Raw genomic sequence first — 13,287 nt, forward strand, 5'->3', positions numbered from 1 at the left:
AAATACGGTTCCCAATCAGAGATAATGAGAAATCACCTGACTCTGATTGAGAACCGCCTCAGGCAGCCAAGCCTATACTAGACACACCCCTAATCAACCACAATCCCAATGCCTACAAAAACCCCAATACGACAATACAATAAACCCATGTCACACCCTGGCCTGAACAAATAATTAAAGAAAACACAAAATACTAAGACCAAGGTGTGACATCGTCCATATAATTATATATTCTTAATTCCATTCCGTTACATAGTTTTGTGTGTATTCCTGTGTAATTTGTTAGATAGTACTTGTTATATATTATTGCACTGTCGGAGCTAGAAACACAAGCATTTCGCAAACACCCGCAATACCATCTGCTAAATGTGTGCACGTGACCCGTAAGATGTGATGTGATTTGGCATAGGGAATAGGGTGCTATTTAGGATACACATGCTGTCGATAACATCTGCTAGATATGTGTATTATGTTACCAATACAATGTGATTTGATCTGAACAGGACTTGAACTATGTCGTGCTGTGCTCTGATATGTTCTGTTCCAGGAAACTGTGTTGTATGACTAATCATTAACCTGGCCAGCACAGCACAACTTGGTTGGCCATATAATATAAATGGGGCATCTATAGGGTCTTACCAGACACCAACAGTTATGTAAGAAAAGTAACAACTTCTAAGAAAAGGTTTGTAAAATTCCAGTAACTCAGACAATTAGAGCAGGGCGCTGGAAAGCTACGGTCCTGTAGGTTTTAACTCCAACCCTGTTCCTGGAGAGAGACCCTCCTGTAGGTTTTAACTCCAACCCTGTTCCTGGAAAGAGAACCTCCTGTAGGTTTTAACTCCAACCCTGTTCCTGGAGAGAGACCCTCCTGTAGGTTTTAACTCCAACCCTGTTCCTGGAGAGAGACCCTCCTGTAGGTTTTAACTCCAACCCTGTTCCTGGAGAGAGACCCTCCTGTAGGTTTTAACTCCAACCCTGTTCCTGGAGAGAGACCCTCCTGTAGGTTTTAACTCCAACCCTGTTCCTAGAGAGAGACCCTCCTGTAGGTTTTAACCCCAACCCTGTTCCTGGAGAGAGACCCTCCTGTAGGTTTTAACCCCAACCCTGTTCCTGGAGAGAGACCCTCCTGTAGGTTTTAACTCCAACCCTGTTCCTGGAGAGACCCTCCTGTAGGTTTTAACTCCAACCCTGTTCCTAGAGAAGACCCTCCTGTAGGTTTTAACTCCAACCCTGTTCCTGGAGAGAGACCCTCCTGTAGGTTTTAACTCCAACCCTGTTCCTGGAGAGATACCCTCCTGTAGGTTTTAACTCCAACCCTGTTCCTGGAAAGAGACCCTCCTGTAGGTTTTAACTCCAACCCTGTTCCTGGAGAGAGACCCTCCTGTAGGTTTTAACTCCAACCCTGTTCCTGGAGAAGCTACCCTCCTGTAGGTTTTAACTCCAACCCTGTTCCTGGAGAGAGACCCTCCTGTAGGTTTTAACTCCAACCCTGTTCCTGGAGAGATACCCTCCTGTAGGTTTTAACTCCAACCCTGTTCCTGGAAAGAGACCCTCCTGTAGGTTTTATCTCCAACCCTGTTCCTGGAGAGAGACCCTCCTGTAGGTTTTAACTCCAACCCTGTTCCTGGAGAGAGACCCTCCTGTAGGATTTAACTCCAACCCTGTACCTGGAGAGAGACCCTCCTGTAGGTTTTAACTCCAAACCTGTTCCTGGAGAGAGACCCTCCTGTAGGTTTTAACTCCAAACCTGTTCCTGGAGAGAGACCCTCCTGTAGGTTTTAACTCCAACCCTGTTCCTGGAGAGAGACCCTCCTGTAGGTTTTAACTCCAACCCTGTTCCTGGAGAGAGACCCTCCTGTAGGTTTTAACTCCAACCCTGTTCCTAGAGAGAGACCCTCCTGTAGGTTTTAACTCCAACCCTGTTCCTGGAGAGAGACCCTCCTGTAGGTTTTAACTCCAACCCTGTTCCTGGAGAGAGACCCTCTTGTAGGTTTTAACTCCAACCCTGTTCCTGGAGAGAGACCCTCCTGTAGGTTTTAACTCCAACCCTGTTCCTAGAGAAGACCCTCCTGTAGGTTTTAACTCCAACCCTGTTCCTGGAGAGATACCCTCCTGTAGGTTTTAACTCCAACCCTGTTCCAGGAGAGAGACCCTCCTGTAGGTTTTAACTCCAACCCTGTTCCTGGAGAGAGACCCTCCTGTAGGTTTTAACTCCAACCCTGTTCCAACCCTGTTCCTGGAGAGAGACCCTCATGTAGGTTTTAACTCCAACCCTGTTCCTGGAGAGAGACCCTCCTGTAGGTTTTAACTCCAACCCTGTTCCTGGAGAGAGACCCTCCTGTAGGTTTTAACTCCAACCCTGTTCCTGGAGAGAGCTACCCTCCTGTAGGTTTTAACTCCAACCCTGTTCCTGGAGAGAGACCCTCCTGTAGGTTTTAACTCCAACCCTGTTCCTGGAAAGAGAACCTCCTGTAGGTTTTAACTCCAACCCTGTTCCTGGAGAGATACCCTCCTGGAGGTTTTAACTCCAACCCTGTTCCTGGAGAGAGACCCTCCTGGAGGTTTTAACTCCAACCCTGTACCTGGAGAGAGACCCTCCTGTAGGTTTTAACTCCAACCCTGTTCCTGGAGAGAAACCCTCCTGTAGGTTTTAACTCCAACCCTGTTCCTGGAGAGAGACCCTCCTGTAGGTTTTAACTCCAACCTTGTTCCTGGAGAGAGACCCTCCTGTAGGTTTTAACTCCAACCCTGTTCCTGGAGAGAGACCCTCCTGTAGGTTTTACTCCAACCCTGTTCCTGGAGAGATACTGTCCTGTAGGTTTTAACTCCAACCCTGTTCCTGGAGAGAGACCCTCCTGTAGGTTTTAACTCCAACCCTGTTCCTGGAGAGAGACCCTCCTGTAGGTTTTAACTCCAACCCTGTTCCTGGAGAGAAACCATTCTCTCACTATGCCCTATATAACCTAGTTACTCTCACTATATAACCTAGTTACTCTCACTATTCCCTATATAACCTAGTTACTATCACTATTCCCTATATAACCTAGTTACTATCACTATTCCCTATATAACCTAGTTACTCTCACTATTCCCTATATAACCTAGTTACTCCCACTATTCCCTATATAACCTAAATACTTTCACTATTCCCTATATAACCTAGTTACTCCCACTATTCCCTATATAACCTAAATACTCTCACTACTCCCTATATAACCTAGTTACTATCACTATTCCCTATATAACCTAGTTACTATCACTATTCCCTATATAACCTAGTTACTCCCACTATTCCCTATAGAACCATGTAACTATATAACTGCCTGGCAGATGTCCACATAGTTTTGGTCATGTAGTGAGGTAGGAGTTGTATTGGTAATATGTCAGTCTGTTAGAGGTAGGAGTTGTATTGGTAATATGTCAGTCAGTTAGAGGTAGGAGTTGTATTGGTAATATGTCAGTCTGTTAGAGGTAGGAGTTGTATTGGTAATATGTCAGTTTGTTAGAGGTAGGAGTTGTATTGGTAATATGTCAGTCTGTTAGAGGTAGGAGTTGTATTGGTAATATGTCAGTCTGTTAGAGGTAGGAGTTGTATTGGTAATATGTCAGTCTGTTAGAGGTAGGAGTTGTATTGGTAATATGTCAGTCAGTTAGAGGTAGGAGTTGTATTGGTAATATGTCAGTCTGTTAGAGGTAGGAGTTGTATTGGTAATATGTCAGTCTGTTAGAGGTAGGAGTTGTATTGGTAATATGTCAGTCAGTTAGAGGTAGGAGTTGTATTGGTAATATGTCAGTCTGTTAGAGGTAGGAGTTGTATTGGTAATATGTCAGTCTGTTAGAGGTAGGAGTTGTATTGGTAATATGTCAGTCTGTTAGAGGTAGGAGTTGTATTGGTAATATGTCAGTCTGTTAGAGGTAGGAGTTGTATTGGTAATATGTCAGTCTGTTAGAGGTAGGAGTTGTATTGGTAATATGTCAGTCTGTTAGAGGTAGGAGTTGTATTGGTAATATGTCAGTCTGTTAGAGGTACACACACCCACCCACACCCACCCACACCCACAGCCACACACCCACACCCACACCCACACCCACACCCACCCACCCACACCCACACCCACACCACACCCACACCCACACCCACACCCACACCCACACGCCCACACCCACCCCCACACACACACACACACACCAATGACAGCACTCCTGATTTATTTTTTGTAGATCGCCGGTATTTTAATAAACATTTACATTGAACATGAATTAGTTCCATACATTATTGAAGCATTTAGTTTCCTGTTCCATATACATTAATACCACAAATAGACTCCAGATAAACAAACACATCGCACTCAATATTAAAATGGAATGTTGTGTTCAGACAACGTTAAATCATCACGACATCATCAAGAGGAGACTGGAAGACTAAGGGGAGGAGGGGGCGTAGCGATTAGGGGGTGGGGGAGAGGACGGATCTAAGGGGAGGAGGGGGGCGTAGCGATTAGGGGGTAGGGGAGAGGACGGATCTAAGGGGAGGAGGGGGCGTAGCGATTAGGGGTAGGGGAGAGGACGGATCTAAGGGGAGGAGGGGGCGTAGCGATTAGGGGTAGGGGAGAGGACGGATCTAAGGGGAGGAGGGGGCGTAGCGATTAGGGGTAGGGGAGAGGACGGATCTAAGGGGAGGAGGGGGGCGTAGCGATTAGGGGTAGGGGAGAGGACGGATCTAAGGGGAGGAGGGGAGAGGACGGATCTAAGGGGAGGAGGGGGCGTAGCGATTAGGGGGTAGGGGAGAGGACGGATCTAAGGGGAGGAGGGGGCGTAGCGATTAGGGGTAGGGGAGAGGACGGATCTAAGGGGAGGGGGAGAGGACGGATCTAAGGGGAGGAGTAGCGATTAGGGGTAGGGGAGAGGACGGATCTAAAGGAGGGGGGGGAGTGGATTAGGGGGAGGGGAGAGGACGGATCTAAGGGGAGGAGGGGGCGTAGGATGAGGGGGTAGGGGAGAGGACGGATCTAAGGGGAGGAGGGGGCGTAGTGATTAGGGGGTAGGGGAGAGGACGGATCTAAGGGGAGGAGGGGGCGTAGTGATGAGGGGGTAGGGGAGAGGACGGATCTAAGCCACTAAGTCTACTGCACCTGTCCTGAGTGCTTGGTTATGGTAGGTATTTACAACTTTGAGGCACAGATGAGGATGTTGTTCTTGTTAAAGGTTTGTGGGAGAGGACGGATCTAAGGGGAGGAGGGGGCGTAGCGATTAGGGGTAGGGGAGAGGACGGATCTAAGGGGAGGGAGGGGGCGTTGCGATTAGGGAGTAGGGGAGAGGACGGATCTAAGGGGAGGAGGGGGCGAGCGATTAGGGGGTAGGGGAGAGGACGGATCTAAGGGGAGGAGGGGGCGTAGCGATTAGGGGTAGGGGAGAGGACGGATCTAAGGGGAGGAGGGGGCGTAACGATTAGGGGGTAGGGGAGAGGACGGATCTAAGGGAAGGAGGGGGCGAGCGATTAGGGGTAGGGGAGAGGACGGATCTAAGGGGAGGAGGGGGTTGCGATTAGGGAGTAGGGGAGAGGACGGATCTAAGGGGAGGAGTGGGGCGAGGATTAGGGGGTAGGGAGAGGACGGATCTAAGGGGAGGAGGGGGCGTAACGATTAGGGGGTAGGGGAGAGGACTTGATCTAAGGGGAGGAGGGGCGTAACGATTAGGGGTAGGGGAGAGGACGGATCTAAGGGGAGGAGGGGGCGTAACGATTAGGGGGTAGGGGAGAGGACGGATCTAAGGGAAGGAGGGGGAGCGATTAGGGGGTAGGGGGAGAGGACGGATCTAAGGGGAGGAGGGGGCGTAACGATTAGGGGGTAGGGGAGAGGACGGATCTAAGGGGAGGAGGGGGGTGTAACGATTAGGGTAGGGGAGAGGACGGATCTAAGGGGAGGAGGGGGCGTAAGGGGTAGGGGAGAGGACGGATCTAAGGGGAGGAGGGGGTGTAACGATTAGGGGGTAGGGGAGAGGACGGATCTAAGGGGAGGAGGGGGCGAGCGATTAGGGGGTAGGGGAGAGGACGGATCTAAGGGGGAGGGGGGTGTAGATTAGGGGTAGGGGAGAGGACGATCTAAGGGGAGGAGGGGTGTAGCGATTCGGGGTAGGGGAGAGGACGGATCTAAGGGGAGGAGGGGGCGTAGCGATTAGGGAGTAGGGGAGAGGACGGATCTAAGGGGAGGAGGGGGGCGTAGCGATTAGGGGGTAGGGGAGAGGACGGATCTAAGGGGGGAAGGATTAGGGGTAGGGGAGAGGACGGATCTAAGGGAAGGAGGGGGCGTAGGATTAGGGGGTAGGGAGTAGGGGAGAGGACGGATCTAAGGGGAGGAGGGGGGGGATTAGCGGGTAGGGAGAGGACGGATCTAAGGGGGGAGGAGGGGGCGAGCGATTAGGGGGTAGGGGAGAGGACGGATCTAAGGGGAGGAGGGGGCGAGCGATTAGGGGGTAGGGAGTAGGGGAGAGGACAGATCTAAGGGGAGGAGGGGGCATAGCGATTAGGGGGTAGGGGAGAGGACGGATCTAAGGGGAGGAGGCGGGGGGCGAGATTAGGGGGTAGGGGAGAGGACGGATCTAAGGGGAGGAGGGGGCGTAGCGATTAGGGGTAGGGGAGAGGACGGATCTAAGGGGAGGAGGGGGGTAAGCGATTAGGGAGTAGGGGAGAGGACGGATCTAAGGGGTGGAGGGGGAGGGGAGAGGACGGATCTAAGGGGAGGAGGGGGCGAACGATTAGGGGGTAGGGGAGAGGACGGATCTAAGGGAAGGAGGGGGTGTAGCGATTAGGGGTAGGGAGAGGACGGATCTAAGGGGAGGAGGGGGTGTAGCGATTAGGGGGTAGGGGAGAGGATGGATCTAAGGGGAGGAGGGGGCGTAGCGATTAGGGGGTAGGGGAGAGGGGAGAGGACGGATCTAAGGGGAGGAGGGGTCTAACGATTAGGGAGTAGGGAGGGCCCTGGTCTATAGTAGCACTATATAGGGAATAGGGCTCTGGTCTAAAGTAGTGTTGTCTCTGGAAAGAGACCCTCCTGTAGGTTTTAACTCCAACCCTGTTCCTGGAGAGATACCCCTCCTGTAGGTTTTAACTCCAGCCCTGTTCCTGGAGAGAGACCCTCCTGTAGGTTTTAACTCCAACCCTGTTCCTGGAGAGACCTCCTGTAGGTTTTAACTCCAACCCTGTTCCTGGAGAGATACCCTCCTGTAGGTTTTAACTCCAGCCCTGTTCCTGGAGAGAGACCCTCCTGTAGGTTTTAACTCCAACCCTGTTCCTGGAGAGAGCTACCCTCCTGTAGGTTTTAACTCCAGCCCTGTTCCTGGAGAGAGACCTCCTGTAGGTTTTAACTCCAACCCTGTTCCTGGAAAGAGAACCTCCTGTAGGTTTTAACTCCAACCCTGTTCCTGGAGAGAGACCCTCCTGGAGGTTTTAACTCCAACCCTGTTCCTGGAGGAGACCCTCCTGGAGGTTTTAACCCAACCCTGTACCTGGAGAGACCCTCCTGTAGGTTTTAACTCCAACCCTGTTCCTGGAGAGAAACCCTCCTGTAGGTTTTAACTCCAACCCTGTTCCTGGAGAGAAACCCTCCTGTAGGTTTTAACTCCAACCCTGTTCCTGGAGAGAGACCCTCCTGTAGGTTTTAACTCCAACCTTGTTCCTGGAGAGAGACCCTCCTGTAGGTTTTAACTCCAACCCTGTTCCTGGAGAGAGACCCTCCTGTAGGTTTTAACTCCAACCCTGTTCCTGGAGAGAAACCATTCTCTCACTATGCCCTATATAACCTAGTTACTCTCACTATATAACCTAGTTACTCTCACTATTCCCTATATAACCTAGTTACTATCACTATTCCCTATATAACCTAGTTACTATCACTATTCCCTATATAACCTAGTTACTCTCACTATTCCCTATATAACCTAGTTACTCCCACTATTCCCTATATAACCTAAATACTTTCACTATTCCCTATATAACCTAGTTACTCCCACTATTCCCTATATAACCTAAATACTCTCACTACTCCCTATATAACCTAGTTACTATCACTATTCCCTATATAACCTAGTTACTATCACTATTCCCTATATAACCTAGTTACTCCCACTATTCCCTATAGAACCATGTAACTATATAACTGCCTGGCAGATGTCCACATAGTTTTGGTCATGTAGTGAGGTAGGAGTTGTATTGGTAATATGTCAGTCTGTTAGAGGTAGGAGTTGTATTGGTAATATGTCAGTCAGTTAGAGGTAGGAGTTGTATTGGTAATATGTCAGTCTGTTAGAGGTAGGAGTTGTATTGGTAATATGTCAGTCAGTTAGAGGTAGGAGTTGTATTGGTAATATGTCAGTCTGTTAGAGGTAGGAGTTGTATTGGTAATATGTCAGTTTGTTAGAGGTAGGAGTTGTATTGGTAATATGTCAGTCTGTTAGAGGTAGGAGTTGTATTGGTAATATGTCAGTCTGTTAGAGGTAGGAGTTGTATTGGTAATATGTCAGTCTGTTAGAGGTAGGAGTTGTATTGGTAATATGTCAGTCAGTTAGAGGTAGGAGTTGTATTGGTAATATGTCAGTCTGTTAGAGGTAGGAGTTGTATTGGTAATATGTCAGTCTGTTAGAGGTAGGAGTTGTATTGGTAATATGTCAGTCTGTTAGAGGTAGGAGTTGTATTGGTAATATGTCAGTCTGTTAGAGGTAGGAGTTGTATTGGTAATATGTCAGTCTGTTAGAGGTAGGAGTTGTATTGGTAATATGTCAGTCTGTTAGAGGTAGGAGTTGTATTGGTAATATGTCAGTCTGTTAGAGGTAGGAGTTGTATTGGTAATATGTCAGTCTGTTAGAGGTACACACACCCACCCACACCCACCCACACCCACAGCCACACACCCACACCCACACCCACACCCACACCCACCCACACACCCACCCACACCCACACCCACACACACACACACACACACCCACACCCACACCCACACCCACATGCCCACACCCACACCCACACCCTCCCCCCCCACACACACACACACACACACCAATGACAGCACTCCTGATTTATTTTTTGTAGATCGCCGGTATTTTAATAAACATTTACATTGAACATGAATTAGTTCCATACATTATTGAAGCATTTAGTTTCCTGTTCCATATACATTAATACCACAAATAGACTCCAGATAAACAAACACATCGCACTCAATATTAAAATGGAATGTTGAGTTCAGACAACGTTAAATCATCACGACATCATCAAGAGGAGACTGGAAGACTAAGGGGAGGAGGGGGGCGTAGCGATTAGGGGGTAGGGGAGAGGACGGATCTAAGGGGAGGAGGGGGGCGTAGCGATTAGGGGGTAGGGGAGAGGACGGATCTAAGGGGAGGAGGGGGGCGTAGCGATTAGGGGGTAGGGGAGAGGACGGATCTAAGGGGAGGAGGGGGCGTAGCGATTAGGGGTAGGGGAGAGGACGGATCTAAGGGGAGGAGGGGGCGAGCGATTAGGGGGTAGGGGAGAGGACGGATCTAAGGGGAGGAGGGGGCGTAGCGATTAGGGGGTAGGGGAGAGGACGGATCTAAGGGGAGGAGGGGAGAGGACGGATCTAAGGGGAGGAGGGGGCGTAGCGATTAGGGGGTAGGGGAGAGGACGGATCTAAGGGGAGGAGGGGGGCGTAGCGATTAGGGGGTAGGGGAGAGGACGGATCTAAGGGGAGGAGGGGAGAGGACGGATCTAAGGGGAGGAGGGGGCGTAGCGATTAGGGAGTAGGGGAGAGGACGGATCTAAGGGGAGGAGGGGGCGTAGTGATTAGGGGGTAGGGGAGAGGACGGATCTAAGGGGAGGAGGGGGCGTAGTGATGAGGGGGTAGGGGAGAGGACGGATCTAAGCCACTAAGTCTACTGCACCTGTCCTGAGTGCTTGGTTATGGTAGGTATTTACAACTTTGAGGCACAGATGAGGATGTTGTTCTTGTTAAAGGTTTGTGGGAGAGGACGGATCTAAGGGGAGGAGGGGGCGTAGCGATTAGGGGGTAGGGGAGAGGACGGATCTAAGGGGAGGAGGGGGCGTTGCGATTAGGGAGTAGGGGAGAGGACGGATCTAAGGGGGAGGGGGCGTAGCGATTAGGGGTAGGGGAGAGGACGGATCTAAGGGGAGGAGGGGGCGTAGCGATTAGGGGTAGGGGAGAGGACGGATCTAAGGGGAGGAGGGGGCGTAGCGATTAGGGGTAGGGGAGAGGACGGATCTAAGGGGTGGAGGGGGCGTAGGGGAGAGGACGGATCTAAGGGGAGGAGGGGGCGTAACGATTAGGGGGTAGGGGAGAGGGACGGATCTAAGGGAAGGAGGGGGCGTAGCGATTAGGGGGTAGGGGAGAGGACGGATCTAAGGGGAGGAGGGGGCGTAACGATTAGGGGGTAGGGGAGATGACGGATCTAAGGGGAGGAGGGGGTTGCGATTAGGGAGTAGGGAGAGGACGGATCTAAGGGGAGGAGTGGGGGCGTAGCGATTAGGGGGTAGGGGAGAGGACGGATCTAAGGGGAGGAGGGGGCGTAACGATTAGGGGGTAGGGGAGAGGACGGATCTAAGGGAGGAGGGGGTGTAGCGATTAGGGGGTAGGGGAGAGGACGGATCTAAGGGGAGGAGGGGGCGTAACGATTAGGGGGTAGGGGAGAGGACGGATCTAAGGGAGGAGGGGGCGTAACGATTAGGGGGTAGGGGAGAGGACGGATCTAAGGGGAGGAGGGGGCGTAGCGATTAGGGGGTAGGGGAGAGGACGGATCTAAGGGGAGGAGGGGGTGTAGCGATTAGGGGGTAGGGGAGAGGACGGATCTAAGGGGAGGAGGGGGCGTAACGATTAGGGGGTAGGGGAGAGGACGGATCTAAGGGGAGGAGGGGGCGTAACGATTAGGGGGTAGGGGAGAGGACGGATCTAAGGGGAGGAGGGGGCGTAACGATTAGGGGGTAGGGGAGAGGACGGATCTAAGGGGAGGAGGGGGCGTAGCGATTAGGGGTAGGGGAGAGGACGGATCTAAGGGGAGGAGGGGGGTAGCGATTAGGGGTAGGGGAGAGGACGGATCTAAGGGGAGGAGGGGTGAAGCGATTAGGGGGTAGGGGAGAGGACGGATCTAAGGGGAGGAGGGGGTGTAGCGATTAGGGGTAGGGGAGAGGACGGATCTAAGGGGAGGAGGGGGTGTAGCGATTCGGGGTAGGGGAGAGGACGGATCTAAGGGGAGGAGGGGGCGTAGCGATTAGGGGGTAGGGGAGAGGACGGATCTAAGGGGAGGAGGGGGGTGTAGCGATTAGGAGTAGGGGAGAGGACGGATCTAAGGGAAGGAGGGGGCGTAGCGATTAGGGAGTAGGGGAGAGGACGGATCTAAGGGGAGGAGGGGGCGTAGCGATTAGGGGGTAGGGGAGAGGACGGATCTAAGGGGAGGAGGGGGCAGCGATTAGGGGGTAGGGGAGGGGAGAGGACAGATCTAAGGGGAGGAGGGGGGCATAGCGATTAGGGGGTAGGGAGAGGACGGATCTAAGGGGAGGAGGGGGGCGTAGCGATTAGGGGGTAGGGGAGAGGACGGATCTAAGGGGAGGAGGGGGCGTAGCGATTAGGGGGTAGGGGAGAGGACGGATCTAAGGGGAGGAGGGGGCGTAGGGGAGAGGACGGATCTAAGGGGAGGATAACGATTAGGGGTAGGGAGAGGACGGATCTAAGGGAAGGAGGGGGTGTAGGATTAGGGGTAGGGGAGAGGACGGATCTAAGGGGAGGAGGGGGTGAGCGATTAGGGGTAGGGGAGAGGACGGATCTAAGGGGTGGAGGGGGGCGTAGGGGGAGAGGACGGATCTAAGGGGAGGAGGGGGTGTAGCGATTAGGGAGTAGGGGAGAGGACGGATCTAAGGGGTGGAGGGGGCGTAGGGGAGAGGACGGATCTAAGGGGAGGAGGGGGCGTAACGATTAGGGGGTAGGGGAGAGGACGGATCTAAGGGAAGGAGGGGGGTAGCGATTAGGGGGTAGGGGAGAGGACGGATCTAAGGGGAGGAGGGGGGTGTAGCGATTAGGGGGTAGGGGAGAGGATGGATCTAAGGGGAGGAGGGGGGCGTAGCGATTAGGGGGTAGGGGAGAGGGGAGAGGACGGATCTAAGGGGAGGAGGGGGTCGTAACGATTAGGGAGTAGGGGAGGGCCCTGGTCTATAGTAGTGCACTATATAGGGAATAGGGCTCTGGTCTATAGTAGTGCACTATATAGAGAATAGGGCTCTAGTCTAAAGTAGTGTTCTATATAGGGAATAGGGTGCTATTTGGGACAGACTAAATGAGTCATCAGTGCGAGACAGGATGAATCAGAATGGACAAGTGTGATGGAGAGAGAACATCTTCATTATAAAGGCACCTCTTAAAGAGCGAACGTCCCCCCCGCCTCGGCTCTCTGTCTTCCGGAACATTCAGATCTACCTCACCCCTAGGGTTGGGGGTGTAGAACTACAGAACTACAGGCGTGTACCCCCGGGATATGGGGGATTGTTCCTATTTAGTTAGTGAATAGGGATGTTTATGATGTGTAGGTGTGATATCCTACAGGTGTGATATCCTACAGGTATGATATCCTACAGGTGTGATATCCTACAGGTATGATATCCTACAGGTATGATATCCTACAGGTGTGATATCCTACAGGTGTGATATCCTACAGGTATGATATCCTACAGGTGTGATATCCTACAGGTATGATATCCTACAGGTGTGATATCCTACAGGTATGATATCCTACAGGTGTGATATCCTACAGGTGTGATATCCTACAGGTGTGATATCCTACAGGTGTGATATCCTACAGGTGTGATATCCTACAGGTGTGATATCCTACAGGTATTATATCCTACAGGTGTGATATCCTACAGGTGTGATATCCTACAGGTGTGATATCCTACAGGTATTATATCCTACAGGTATGATATCCTACAGGTATGATATCCTACAGGTGTGATATCCTACAGGTGTGATATCCTACAGGTGTGATATCCTACAGGTATTATATCCTACAGGTATTATATCCTACAGGTGTGATATCCTACAGGTATTATATCCTACAGGTGTGATATCCTACAGGTGTGATATCCTACAGGTATTATATCCTACAGGTGTGATATCCTACAGGTATTATATCCTACAGGTGATATCCTACAGGTGTGATATCCTACAGGTGTGATATCCTACAGGTATTATATCCTACAGGTATGATATCCTACAGGTGTGATATCCTACAGGTATTATATCCTACAGG

The 13,287-nt window shown here is 51.3% G+C and overlaps 2 long non-coding RNA genes across 10 annotated transcripts in view; both read left to right on the forward strand.

The window, feature by feature from the left end:
• The first annotated feature begins 884 nt into the window (after positions 1–884).
• On the forward strand, positions 885–7,770 carry LOC127931534 (uncharacterized). The gene is made up of 7 exons (XR_008141654.1): positions 885–1,006; positions 1,093–1,176; positions 1,219–1,304; positions 1,435–1,864; positions 2,079–2,121; positions 2,608–2,650; positions 7,527–7,770. It is a non-coding gene; the product is annotated as an uncharacterized LOC127931534 (long non-coding RNA).
• Positions 7,771–12,769: 4,999 nt separating this feature from the next.
• Positions 12,770–13,287, forward strand: part of LOC127931540 (uncharacterized) — a 1,801-nt gene continuing 1,283 nt past the window's right edge. For 3 of the 9 annotated variants that reach the window (XR_008141680.1, XR_008141676.1, XR_008141682.1), the window contains exons 1-2: positions 12,785–13,160; positions 13,239–13,286. This is a non-coding gene — a long non-coding RNA (uncharacterized LOC127931540). Of the gene's footprint in view, positions 13,177–13,238 lie in introns of all 9 variants that reach the window. The other 6 variants (XR_008141683.1, XR_008141678.1, XR_008141677.1 and 3 more) reach the window with 6 other exon arrangements.

Source organism: Oncorhynchus keta, chromosome 8, assembly GCF_023373465.1.
Source record: "Oncorhynchus keta strain PuntledgeMale-10-30-2019 chromosome 8, Oket_V2, whole genome shotgun sequence".
NCBI lineage: Eukaryota > Metazoa > Chordata > Actinopteri > Salmoniformes > Salmonidae > Oncorhynchus > Oncorhynchus keta.